The sequence below is a fragment of the Lepidochelys kempii genome, chromosome 7, assembly GCF_965140285.1.
Source record: "Lepidochelys kempii isolate rLepKem1 chromosome 7, rLepKem1.hap1, whole genome shotgun sequence".
Taxonomy (NCBI): domain Eukaryota; kingdom Metazoa; phylum Chordata; order Testudines; family Cheloniidae; genus Lepidochelys; species Lepidochelys kempii.
This window is the reverse complement of record NC_136386.1, coordinates 12,178,344-12,191,747: the sequence shown is the minus strand read 5'-3', so window position 1 is coordinate 12,191,747 and position 13,404 is coordinate 12,178,344. Positions and strand designations below refer to the sequence as shown.

General features: G+C 41.6%; 1 protein-coding gene across 5 annotated transcripts in view; it reads left to right on the top strand.

Moving 5' to 3' along the window:
- CNTN3 (contactin 3) overlaps positions 1 to 13,404 on the top strand; it is a 261,889-nt gene that overhangs the window by 183,818 nt on the left and 64,667 nt on the right. The gene's annotated exons all lie outside the window — the stretch shown is intronic.

Sequence of the window (13,404 nt, the reverse complement as noted above, 5' to 3'; positions counted from 1 at the left end):
GACTGTGATATCACAAGTCAGAAATCTTTCTGGTAAAGAAATGTAAGCTTAAAGTATATGCAGTTTAATCATCCAGTAAACTCCTGTGTCAGTTATTTGGAGTTCCTGAGGAAGTTAGTCTGAGAAGCACAGGGTGAGAAATTTAGTTAAAACTAATGCAATATATTAAGGATTCAGAAAAGATCAGTCATCTGCTAGAAAGCACCAACTCTGGTAAGATACATTATAAAGCATGGTGGTGATACTAGTGCGGGTTGGCTGGTGTTTAAAGGTTTTATGAGTCTGAGATGCTTCTGTTACTCGTATGTGGTGAAATATGCACATAACGAATGAAGAATCTAATATGATTCACGGGGCGGGGTATATCCTCCTCTCACACAGTCACCGCATTAACCTGCCCTCTTTTCTCATCAAAAAGTTTGATGTTTTTACTAATTATGGCCCTCATTCCACAAAGCACTTAGTCTTGTGTTTGACTTTAAGCATGTGCTTAATTCTTATTGACCAATAAGATTTAGGGACATGCTTGAAGTTAATCACGTGCTTAAGTACTTTGCTGAATAAGGTTGGACTGTGGCTTAAAGTTAAGTATATTCTAAGTGTTTTTCTGAGTCTGGGCCTGTTTTATCTGTAAATACTATATTGGAGAGGTGAGCGTATTTCCTTGTGCTTATTAAAAATGCCATGCACACCAGTGGAACTGTATAAATAATGGAGCAGGTGGTGTTATTCTAATTCAGCACCGGGTTCTTAATCACTACTTTCAACACTTTTCTGAAGTTGCTAATTAAAATAGATATCTAAAACAAATATTCTTGACTCTTTTGTAATGTCACTAAGATCATATTAATCCTCTTAATTATTTCTTTCCTGAAGGAGTTTATTAGGGGATGATCCAGCATCAAGTTAACAACTTATTTTTCTTTCCATAGTTCTAACATGTTTAATACCTGATTTCTCCACACTACAGTCCTTGTCTTTTAAAAATTGAAAACTTAGGTCAGATACTGCTCTAATTTATTATATCACCATGACATAGATAGATTCCCCGCACCTTCAGTATTGTGCTCCGTTACGATCACCCCCATCCCATAAAACATCAATTAAGATGTTTGGAGGCATGGAGACGCTTCCAGATGAGGAGAGGTGAAAAAGATTACTTTTTATATAGATTAGAGATAAATAAGAGGTGACAAGATAAAAGTACCTAAAATAAGTATAGATGTCTGTGAATTCCTCTTTACCCTATCTCGTCATGCAAAAAAAGTTACAAAATAAAATTAGTAGCCAACACATTTTAAAATGATCAAAGGAAATGCATTTTTAAACACAAAATGAGCCAGTGGAACTCAACTGATGCAACTATTATTGAGGCAAAGAGCTTAATGGAGGGGCACAATCCCCTCCCTTTTCCTTTCTTGCTCCTTAGGTTCGGCATTTTTCTGCTGGTCTATAATAGCAATACATTACTATTGTGCTGGCCAGCACGTTCGCAGCAAAACCAAGGCTCTGTCCATTCCCTGGCCACTCACTTAGGAGAGCAATGGGTGAACAGCAACCTCCCTATTTCTGCTCACCTGGACCCAAGGTCTGGCAAGCGTAAGGTGAAAGGAGGATTTACACCCTTATGCAGGTGTATAGACCAAGAGACAGTCAACCCCCTTATAAATTGTTGGTGTATAAGCTGCTGGTGATCTGGGTCTGCAGTAATGTAATGGTAAAGCTACATTGAGATTGCAGTATCTTTGAAAATAGAGCTTTGCCAGAGCAATCGAATTAGAGACACACTAAAATAGTAGCGCTTTTGTCAGATAACCTCACTCTGTCTTGTTCACAGAGATTTCTTCACAACATTAATTACAAAACTAGAAATAAACAAATTAACATTGGTGAGTTGCTGAGCTTGATCAACTTGAAACTTAATCATCAATGGTATCTAATGATTTAATTGCTTTGCTACTGACACAGATTGTTAATCTTTTTATGTACTAACATTTTCCCCAGTTATTAAAAATTACAAAAGATAAGTCTGATTGCTGGCGGTATTGAAGGCAGTTTATGGGGTTTTTTTGCGGTGTGCTTTTGTTTACAGAGGATGGGGCACCTCCAGGTGATAACCCCAAAAACTCACTTATTTTGCCAAAAAAAAAGAGGCAAATTAATGCTTAGTCATTTAGTTTTGTATATACAAATAAGCTCATCACTTCCATAGACATGGTGGTAAAGTAGCTTGAGAGTCAGAGCCTGAGATTGGGAAAAATATTGCACTGTTATCTAGAAAAGCAGAGAAGAAATTTTCCATTTTGCCGAATGTCATAAGGTGGTAATTTTGGTTCAACTGTTGTAACTATTTTTTCTACTAACGTATTGCCTGACTACTGGGTCAGCAGAAAACACAGGCTAGTACAATTGAGTTTTTCACCCCAGTTCCCTCCATGTCTTCCCTGTAGGGAGTTCCCCATCTCTATGCAACTGGGAACAGACCAGATCTTTGCTCAGAGCCTGGTCTTAAGATCCCCCTCAGGAGGAACTCCCTACCATTCTCTGCTTTGGCTCCGTGGCTCCCTTTGTCACAGAGTTTTCATGAGGTTTTAGACAAGAGGAATAAGTTCCTCCCTTTGTCCAGGAGGAAAATCTTCAAATTACCTTATCTTGGGAAATGTTCCCTATGAAGCTACTGCTTCTCGAGGTTCCAGCAGGGGCATTACACATTAGGAGGAGGCCATTGCTGTCTTGAGAGTTGGAAGACCAAGGCTGAGATTGTCTGGAAAACCATCCGACTCCAAAAGCTCCTCTTGATTTTTCCAAGTCTGGGCAGATTTCCCTGTTTATGTGTGGAGTTTCATGGTGTGCCCTCATCTGGGTGTGAACTACTGCAGAAAATGGATGTTTGACATAATCAGGGGAGGATATAAAATAGAACTCATTGATTGTCCTGGGGGGCAAGTTTATCCATCCCCAGAATTTTTAATTAAAATAAAACAGCACTATCAACAAGTCCTTCATAGCATCAAAACCTGTAGGGACCAATAGTTTCTCCTGCATAATGGAAGATAGAACCAGTTCTGTAGAGAGACAGATATTTTGGTAAGGTCACAAGATTTTGTGGTACCAAAGAGAAAACAAAGTGATGTAGTCCATTTTAGATCTCAGATCTCCTAACAAGATCAATATTCCAGGTGAAAATACATCATTACATTATCTTCCCAAAATTTCAGAAAGTGGAAATAAACTTCTTGGAGATCTATTGAAGATATGATCAGGGAGAGTCAGCCAGAGATACTTTAGCTTTTGCTACAACAAGAAGCATTTTCAATATAGAATACTTCCCTTGTAGTGTTGTAACTGATATACAGGTATTCTCAAATGCCCTTTCATACCTCCATTCAGATGACAAACTTCTCATCATGTCACACATGGCCCAGCAGCCAACACTGAAAGCCTTTGGGAGCAAGTGTGAGCAAAGAAATGGATGGGCCAATTAAAGCCCTCACAAAATTCCCCATCTGAGTTATCAGCTAAGAAAAACTTTATTTTAGAAGAGAAATGGAAGAAGGTATTACCTGATTCCTCAGGGTTCTGCACTAAAAAGGAAACTCACAGTCAGCTGGCTCAGCAAAATGCACTTCGAACTGAGGCTGTACAGAGTCCCGTTTAGCCTTTTGGCACATCATGGGCAAGAAGGGAAGTTTATTTATGAATCTATTTGCATTCAAATCCAGGTAGAAAACCAAAAGAGGTATTGCATGAGGAAAAGAGTGGTTCTGTTATCTCAGAAGTGGGCTAAAAGGCCTCCTTTCTGCCTTTTTCCCCTCTCAGCCACTGAGAGTAAAGAATATTGTGAAGGAACAGGCCAAAGTGATTTTATTCACCTTCTTGTTAACCCTCAGAAGGTCTTGATTTTCAGTCCTGATTTAAATATATCTGGAACTGCTTCTCAAACTCCCAATACACACTCACACATAACAGTGCAACAGGGACTTATCCCTGTCCCAGACCAAAATCTAGCACTGCCTTACCCATCATCTGGGAAGCTAAGAGGAAGGTTTGAACTACCGTCATGCATTTGAGAACGTGATACACAACCTGTTAGTATTTCAGGGGAAATTCACAAATGATATCAATTTATCACTTGATGTAACAAGGGGCACACATCGGGATAAGCCAACTGATGATGGGGCTCAAAGCCAACGTTTCTTAGAAAGACAAGTCAGACTGCAGGTACATTGCACCGTAAGATACCCAAAAGAGTCTTTCATCACTGTCACGTAACAAATTCCTGAGGACCACAACTCTGACAAAACGCAGATTGCTATCATGATCTTGCATATTGCATATGCATATTGCAATCTTGCAGATTGCATATCATGACTCAGGGGACTGAGTCATCTATCTGCCGCCCTGACCGGGAAAACCGAGAAGTCTGCTGCTTGCCAGGGGCTAAGATTCGTGATGTGACGGAGAGACTGCCGAGACTCATCAAGCCCTCGGATCGCTACCCCTTCCTGCTTCTCCACGTGGGCACCAATGATACTGCCAAGAATGACCTTGAGCGGATCACTGCGGACTATGTGGCTCTAGGAAGAAGAATAAAGGAGTTGGAGGCGCAAGTGGTGTTCTCGTCCATCCTCCCCGTAGAAGGAAAAGGCCTAGGTAGGGAGCGTCGAATCGTGGAAGTCAACGAATGGCTACGCAGATGGTGTCGGAGAGAAGGCTTTGGTTTCTTTGACCATGGGATGGTGTTCCATGAAGGAGGAGTGCTGGGTAGAGACGGGCTCCATCTTACGAAGAGAGGGAAGAGCATCTTTGCCAGCAGGCTGGCTAACCTAGTGAGGAGGGCTTTAAACTAGGTTCACCGGGGGAAGGAGACCAAAGCCCTGAGGTAAGTGGGAAAGCGGGATACCGGGAGGAAGCACAGGCAGGAATGTCTGTGAGGGGAGGGCTCCTGCCTCATACTGGCAATGAGGGGCGATCAACAGGTTATCTCAAGTGCTTATATACAAATGCACAAAGCCTTGGAAACAAGCAGGGAGAACTGGAGGTCCTGGTGATGTCAAGGAACTATGACGTGATCGGAATAACAGAGACTTGGTGGGATAACTCATATGACTGGAGTACTGTCATGGATGGTTATAAACTGTTCAGGAAGGACAGGCAGGGCAGAAAAGGTGGGGGAGTAGCACTGTATGTAAGGGAGCAGTATGACTGCTCAGAGCTCCGGTACGAAACTGCAGAAAAACCTGAGTGTCTCTGGATTAAGTTTAGAAGTGTGTGCAACAAGAGTGATGTAGTGGTGGGAGTCTGCTATAGACCACCGGACCAGGGGGATGAGGTGGATGAGGCTTTCTTCCGGCAGCTCACGGAAGCTACTAGATCGCATGCCCTGATTCTCATGGGTGATTTTAATTTTCCTGATATCTGCTGGGAGAGCAATACAGCGGTGCATAGACAATCCAGGAAGTTTTTGGAAAGCGTAGGGGACAATTTCCTGGCGCAAGTGCTAGAGGAGCCAACTGGGGGGGTGCTTTTCTTGACCTGCTGCTCACAAACCGGGTAGAATTAGTGGGGGAAGCAAAAGTGGATGGGAATCTGGGAGGCAGTGACCATGAGTTGGTTGAGTTCAGGATCCTGACGCAGGGAACAAAGGTAAGCAGCAGGATATGGACCCTGGACTTCAGGAAAGCAGACTTTGACTCCCTCAGGGAACGGATGGCCAGGATCCCCTGGGGGACTAACTTGAAGGGGAAAGGAGTCCAGGAGAGCTGGCTGTATTTCAAGGAATCCCTGTTGAGGTTACAGGGACAAACCATCCCGATGAGTCGAAAGAATAGTAAATATGGCAGGCGACCAACTTGGCTTAATGGTGAAATCCTAGCGGATCTTAAACATAAAAAAGAAGCTTACAAGAAGTGGAAGGTTGGACATATGACCAGGGAAGAGTATAAAAATATTGCTCGGGCATGTAGGAATGTTATCAGGAGGGCCAAATCGCACCTGGAGCTGCAGCTAGCCAGAGATGTCAAGAGTAACAAGAAGGGTTTCTTCAGGTATGTTGGCAACAAGAAGAAAGCCAAGGAATGTGTGGGCCCCTTACTGAATGAGGGAGGCAACCTAGTGACAGAGGATGTGGAAAAAGCTAATGTACTCAATGCTTTTTTTGCCTCTGTTTTCACTAACAAGGTCAGCTCCCAGACTGCTGCGCTGGGCATCACAAAATGCGGAAGAGATGGCCAGCCCTCTGTGGAGATAGAGGCGGTTAGGGACTATTTAGAAAAGCTGGACGTGCACAAGTCCATGGGGCCGGACGAGTTGCATCCGAGAGTGCTGAAGGAATTGGCGGCTGTGATTGCAGAGCCACTGGCCATTATCTTTGAAAACTCGTGGCGAACCGGGGAAGTCCCGGATGACTGGAAAAAGGCTAATGTAGTGCCAATCTTTAAAAAAGGGAAGAAGGAAGATCCTGGGAACTACAGGCCAGTCAGCCTCACCTCAGTCCCTGGAAAAATCATGGAGCAGGTCCTCAAAGAATCAATCCTGAAGCACTTGCATGAGAGGAAAGTGATCAGGAACAGCCAGCATGGATTCACCAAGGGAAGGTCATGCCTGACTAATCTAATCGCCTTTTATGATGAGATTACTGGTTCTGTGGATGAAGGGAAAGCAGTGGATGTATTGTTTCTTGACTTTAGCAAAGCTTTTGACACGGTCTCCCATAGTATTCTTGTCAGCAAGTTAAGGAAGTATGGGCTGGATGAATGCACCATAAGGTGGGTAGAAAGCTGGCTAAATTGTCGGGCTCAACGGGTAGTGATCAATGGCTCCATGTCTAGTTGGCAGCCGGTATCAAGTGGAGTGCCCCAGGGGTCGGTCCTGGGGCCGGTTTTATTCAATATCTTCATAAATGATCTGGAGGATGGTGTGGATTGCACTCTCAGCAAATTTGCGGATGATACTAAACTGGGAGGAGTGGTAGATACGCTGGAGGGGAGGGATAGGATACAGAAGGACCTAGACCAATTGGAAGATTGGGCCAAAAGGAATCTGATGAGGTTCAATAAGGATAAGTGCAGGGTCCTGCACTTAGGACGGAAGAACCCAATGCACAGCTACAGACTAGGGACCGAATGGCTAGGCAGCAGTTCTGCAGAAAAGGACCTAGGGGTGACAGTGGACGAGAAGCTGGATATGAGTCAGCAGTGTGCCCTTGTTGCCAAGAAGGCCAATGGCATTTTGGGATGTATAAGTAGGGGCATAGCGAGCAGATCGAGGGACGTGATCGTTCCCCTCTATTCGACATTGGTGAGGCCTCATCTGGAGTACTGTGTCCAGTTTTGGGCCCCACACTTCAAGAAGGATGTGGATAAATTGGAGAGAGTCCAGCGAAGGGCAACAAAAATGATTAGGGGACTGGAACACATGAGTTATGAGGAGAGGCTGAGGGAGCTGGGATTGTTTAGCCTGCAGAAGAGAAGAATGAGGGGGGATTTGATAGCTGCTTTCAACTACCTGAAAGGGGGTTCCAAAGAGGATGGCTCTAGACTGTTCTCAATGGTAGCAGATGACAGAACGAGGAGTAATGGTCTCAAGTTGCAGTGGGGGAGGTTTAGATTGGATATTAGGAAAAACTTTTTCACTAAGAGGGTGGTGAAACACTGGAATGCGTTACCTAGGGAGGTGGTAGAATCTCCTTCCTTAGAGGTTTTTAAGGTCAGGCTTGACAAAGCCCTGGCTGGGATGATTTAACTGGGAATTGGTCCTGCTTTGAGCAGGGGGTTGGACTAGATGACCTTCTGGGGTCCCTTCCAACCCTGATATTCTATGATTCTATGATTCTATGATCTTGATCTGTATACTACAAATCCTAATAAAACCCACTTTCAGCTTCACAGTGATGGTCTCTTACTTGTCTCACTGAAAAGGTGTTGTCTACTCACCGCTTCCTTGTCCCAGGGGGTTTCAGAGCTTGGTTTGCTCTCAGTGAAACCTCAGTGAAACCATTGTCTATCAAACATGGTAGTTTTGTGAACTAACCAGGCCTCCATCCTCAAGGTCACCACAATCTATCTCCTATAATAGGAAGTGGTGTTTGTTGTCCTTCTGGATGAATCTGAATATCCTAAACAAGTAAAATGCATAAGTTAATGCAAACAGAGCCTAGAGGAGAGTAAAGACGTATGTAGCTGAGATACTCAAATCTTTTGGTTTAACTCCTCTCATTACCAGACACTATTAAAAAAAAAGTGTTTTTTTCCTGGGGGGTGGGGATGGAGAGATCATATTAATGCTATGAGGAAGTACGTAAGACTACTATTACCATGGTCTTACATCCACACTTTCTCAAACCTTATGGAGTTCACACCCTCACACCTGCTAATGCACCATTTTGTGGAAGGGTATTATGGAAAAGGGTACCCTAATAACCCTTACATTCTTATATGGTTAAACTGAATCCTTCGCCCTGTCTAGAAATGATATACTGTTTTCTGTATCCTACTGTGCAGAGTGTCTGGCATGGAGGGGACTCAGAAAGGGAAAATTCTGTCTTACCTGCAAGTTTTGATTCTAGGACCCTCTATGTCAGTCTGACCCTCCCTCAGAGGATTGCATTATGTCCTTTTTTTTCCCCTTGCTATTGCTCACTTGTTAAATAGTTTGAAAGAAAAGAGGGTGTTCCTTAAATTTCATGTTAAGGCTCTGCTGCAAATGGTGTGAGTTGAATAGTGCCTTTGAACTTATAGTTAGTATTGTTCAGCTTTGGAATCTGTTGTTCTAAAGAGTTCTTCCTTGCGGGGTCATCCTGAGCCCAGGCTCAGAGTAAAGGTCTGGTTTGCTCCCAATAGCTGTGGAGACAGACAACAAGCTGCGGTGAAAACTGATGTGGAGTGTCCTAGAATGAAAATTTACAGACAAGACAGAACTTTCCCTTTCTCGGGAATTCAGAAAATGATTAATTTTATAGCTATCAGCATCAAAGAACTTGGCTACTTTAAACCTACTTTGTAGGAATGCTTTCAAATGAGGGTATATAGCAGATGTGAAATATTGCATATGTATGGATTCATCGATAATGCAAGTACTGTTGCCTGTTTTACATAAATATTTAGGTATGCAAAGTGCAAGAACTATGCAGACATCTATGCTCAGGCTTTCATAGTGCAAGAAGCTTTAGCATAAATGGCTCTTTTTGTAACTTCAGTTTAATAATTTAGCTTTTGTGATGTATATAAATGTGATGATAGTAAGATAATAAGTTTGTGTGAAGCAGAGATGAACCTGTGTTATATTTGAGGAATGCCTCAATAAAGAGGACATTTGAAAGTGCATTCCTTAGGCTACAAGAGGTTTTTCAGTAGAACGGTATCTGCTGAGATAGGGCATAAACAAGATCTTCAGTTTCTCTGTTCCCAGTAGCAGTTCTCCCTTGGACTCCCCTGGAATCTCATTGCTTAAAAGCCCCATTCACTGTTCCTGTCTCAGCCCTTGGGATTTTCACCTGGGAAACTCCTTTCTTCAGGGTTGCTCACCTAGTATCACATAGTCCTAAAAGATGGCCTGGTCATTAACTCTTGTTTGCACAGCTAGTCTGCAAAACAAATGAACCTCAGAAAGATTTCACAGAGGATGAGACAGAAGAGAGTGGTTTAAACTACATAATCCCCTTAACTGCCAGATGTGTACTGCGTGGTTAATTTTAACTCTTTACATGAGAGTTTCATCCCATGTACTTATACATCAGTGACCTGTAACAGGTATGATATTAGCACCTGTTAGCATAACATTATACTGTATTATTTTAATTAATTATTGTAACGAGTCCAATGTAATACACTGTCAAAACAACATCTTTTGAGGAATATAGACCTGGAGATATATTACGTTACAGAAATGGGTGAACTGCTTTGTATAAAAAGAATACCAACCCAAATCTTCATCCAAATGGCAGACTACTGGTCCTGTGGCTAAGACACTGGCCTGAGAATCAGAAGATCTGGTTTCAGTTCTCAGCTGCCCTGTAGGCTGCCTATGTGACCAAAGGCAAGTTATGAATTTCTCAGAGCTGAATTCATCCCTGGTGTAGCTCCATTATAGTCACAATCTCAACAGGAATTCATTAGGCCCTTTCTGCCTCAGTACTAGAGCGAGTGGAAATTTTTCCAACCCAAAGTACCCTTTTTGCAAAACTGAATTTTTTTTGTGAGAACATTTCATTTTTTACTAAAAATTTTGATGTTTCTATTGGGAAAATCCAAATGATGGCTTCCCATCTGGGAGGCTTGTGTCACTTTTATTTTTCTACAAATGAAACTGACAAAATCTTTCCCAGAAAGCTGCTGAGGCTGAGCATCCTAACTCTGACCTCTCGGTCTTCCCCCAGCTCTGGGGACAGAGAGGCAGAAGGCAGCCGGGAGACCAAAACATCCCATTTTGTTTCTCCCAAAAGAGAATTATTTTAGAAAACCCATCCTATGAAAAATTTTGCAATTGTTGATGTTTCATCTCCGTTTAAGATTTTTTTCAAAATCTTGAAATATTTCATAGGAATAGATTTCCATTTTTCAGCCAGCTGTACTCAGAACCCCATCTATAAAATGTGGATATTTCCCTACCTTGCCAAGGAGTTGTGAAGATTAATGTTGGTGAGGTGCTCATTTGGGGTCCCAAATCATTCTTGGGTCTTAGGCTTCTAGGTCATTCAGCATTTTCAAAAACTTTACCCCGAATCTTTTTCCAACAGTCAAAACATTTCCAGGAACTGTTATTCTTCATTTCCCCACAACCTGGCATTGTCTGAATGTGGAAAGATGTATCTATCTTGAGCAATGCTCTTTTCATAACATTTCTGGTGCGGATGTTTATCTGAACCTTTTCATATTCACCCATCATTATTTTATACTGCGGAATGCAGTAATGCTGGGTTCTCTAGGGGTCTGGGTCAACAAGTTAATAGTGACTCTGTTTATATTTTCTATGTAAAATGCTCAGAAGAAGGTGTGAGGTACTCCACTTTTTAAAATGCAGCTTTCACCCAGTAAGATTGAGTACATTAGGAAGTTAAAAATGAAAGTACTTTTCATTTATCACTGATAGCCATCTTCCAATGGTAAATTACTTATCCCCTTCCTGTTAGCAGTCAATCAAAGCTAGACTGGACAAGTACATAAGGTACCAATTCTGTATACTTAGGTTCTGGAGAACATTATAAGAAGGAGAATTCCAGACAACCTTCTTTTTTCAGAAGAAAATAACAATTGCAGAAAATCCATAAAATCAAGAAAGTTATTGGTTTGAGCCCTGGCAGTCTTATTTTAGCTAAGTATTACACAACCCTACATCTGGTTTTTGCAAATGCAAAGTCCAGGGTTTGTCTGTTGTGAGAGAAATAGCATATATGAGAATACAGACTTAATACAAACTTTACTTATTTCTGTTTCAAATGGAATTCATAATAATAACCTGACAAGTAACTTTCTGCTTTTCAGTGGAGAGCTGCTAAAGGGCCAGGTTATTATTACCTTTTACCCAGTTAGCTTGTAACTGGCAGTTCCCCATTTCCCTTGTTTACAAAGGAAAGGGGTGACAGCTGTCATATGATATCTAAATTTATTTCAAGAAATGCTGAAGATGATACAGTGTGAATGGTTCCTTTCTTTTGTGAGATAATTGGTTATTTTTACGGTCCTTCTTAAGCCACCTTCTGGATGGCGTGCCATTTGTCACCCACGGCGGTTTACCCCAGGGCATTAGGGTAGGGCAATTTCCTCACAACTTGCCTTTAATAGGCAGCAGATTTAAAACAACCAGAAGGAAGTACTTCTTCTCACAACACACAGTCAACCTGTGGAACTCCTTGCCAGAGGATGTTGTGAAGGCCAAGACTATAACAGGTTTAAAAAAAGAACTAGATAAGTTCATGGAGGATAGGTCCATCAATGGCTATTAGCCAGGATTGACAAGGATGGTGTCCCTAGCCTCTGTTTACCAGAAGCTGGGAATGGGGGACAGGGGATGGATCACTTGATTACTTGTTCTGTTCCTTCACTCTGGGGCACCTGGCATTGGCCACTGTCGGAAGACAGGATACTGGGGTAGATGGACCTCTGCTCTGACCCAGTATGGCCATTCTTATGCCTTGTGTTTTTCCAGTTCTTGTTATTTTGGGGGTTTGCATTGCATATGGTTGCAACAATGGATATTTTAAGGAGACTACTTGGTCTAAGCAAGACTTTCCAAACTGATATTCAGTCCAAAGCTTGTTCACTACAGTATAGTTGGACCATGCTGTCTGTGTCCAGGTCACAATGCCTGCCTGAGAGCCCCAAATGAGGTGCTGTAAGGTGAAGCAAGCTAGCATTATCAACCATAAAGATGAAGGTAAAGGTGGAAGGCCTTGCATTTTGGGTCAGCAAGCCAGTTCAGGAAGCTAAACGTTTCCGTACTCTGAGACTGATCAACTATGAGAAAAAAAGTCATGATGTCAACAGGCTATGTAGCCATGACTTGTCTCCCTGTATCTAAAGAAGCTTGCAAGCATATAACATTGTGACAGCAATGTCATTGTCTGGTGCTTGACTGCAGTTACAGCTCCCACAACTATGAGAACTGGGGAGTTCAGAGCCCTTTGTATCTTACATATCTTGTTTAATCCATTTTCTGTTTTTGTCGTTTGTTTTTATTGAGAGACGTCCCAGCTTTTTATTATTTTAGGGTGTGAGTATGTGGTTATGTGCATGAATGTATGTGTAACCATCCATAAAGACCACATGGGGAAAGAATAATCTTCTACATTTAAGTAGCCCTAAAATTTTGCCTGAAAATCATTGACTGTATGTGTTCCTAGTTCTATAAAAGCATCCAGAGAAATTAAATTGTCAGCAATATAATGTTAAATGAGAGCTGTGAAACTTTTGCTTATTAGAAAGTTTGATTAAAGTCTGCATTTGTATTAGGAGGAAATGGATTGTTCCTCATACATAATAGTGAAATCTGAGAAGAAAGTTTAAATTGGCTTTTGATGTTGTGATTTACATGTAAACAATAATTTGGTTTCTGTATTAAAATATTCACCCAGTTGTGTTTGAGTACACTGCCATAGGAAAAAGCCTTCACTTGGAGTTTAGAAATAAATGGACAGCCACCTCTTTAGATTTCCTAGTTTAAGTGTGTATTAATTTCATGATTTAACTAAACTGATAATTGAATTCCAATATTGCTGCTAATTTGTCTATTTACACTTATTTTGACCTCAATTTCTTACTGTATTGTTTAACACTTAATCACTGTAGTAATATTTTAGTACTTAGTGATATATTTAGCCTTAGTGATGCATTTTCTTAATTTTATTTTTGTTTATCAGCTTTAATCAAATTAATTTAAAAAAGACATTGAGTCATATTTCTTTCAGTA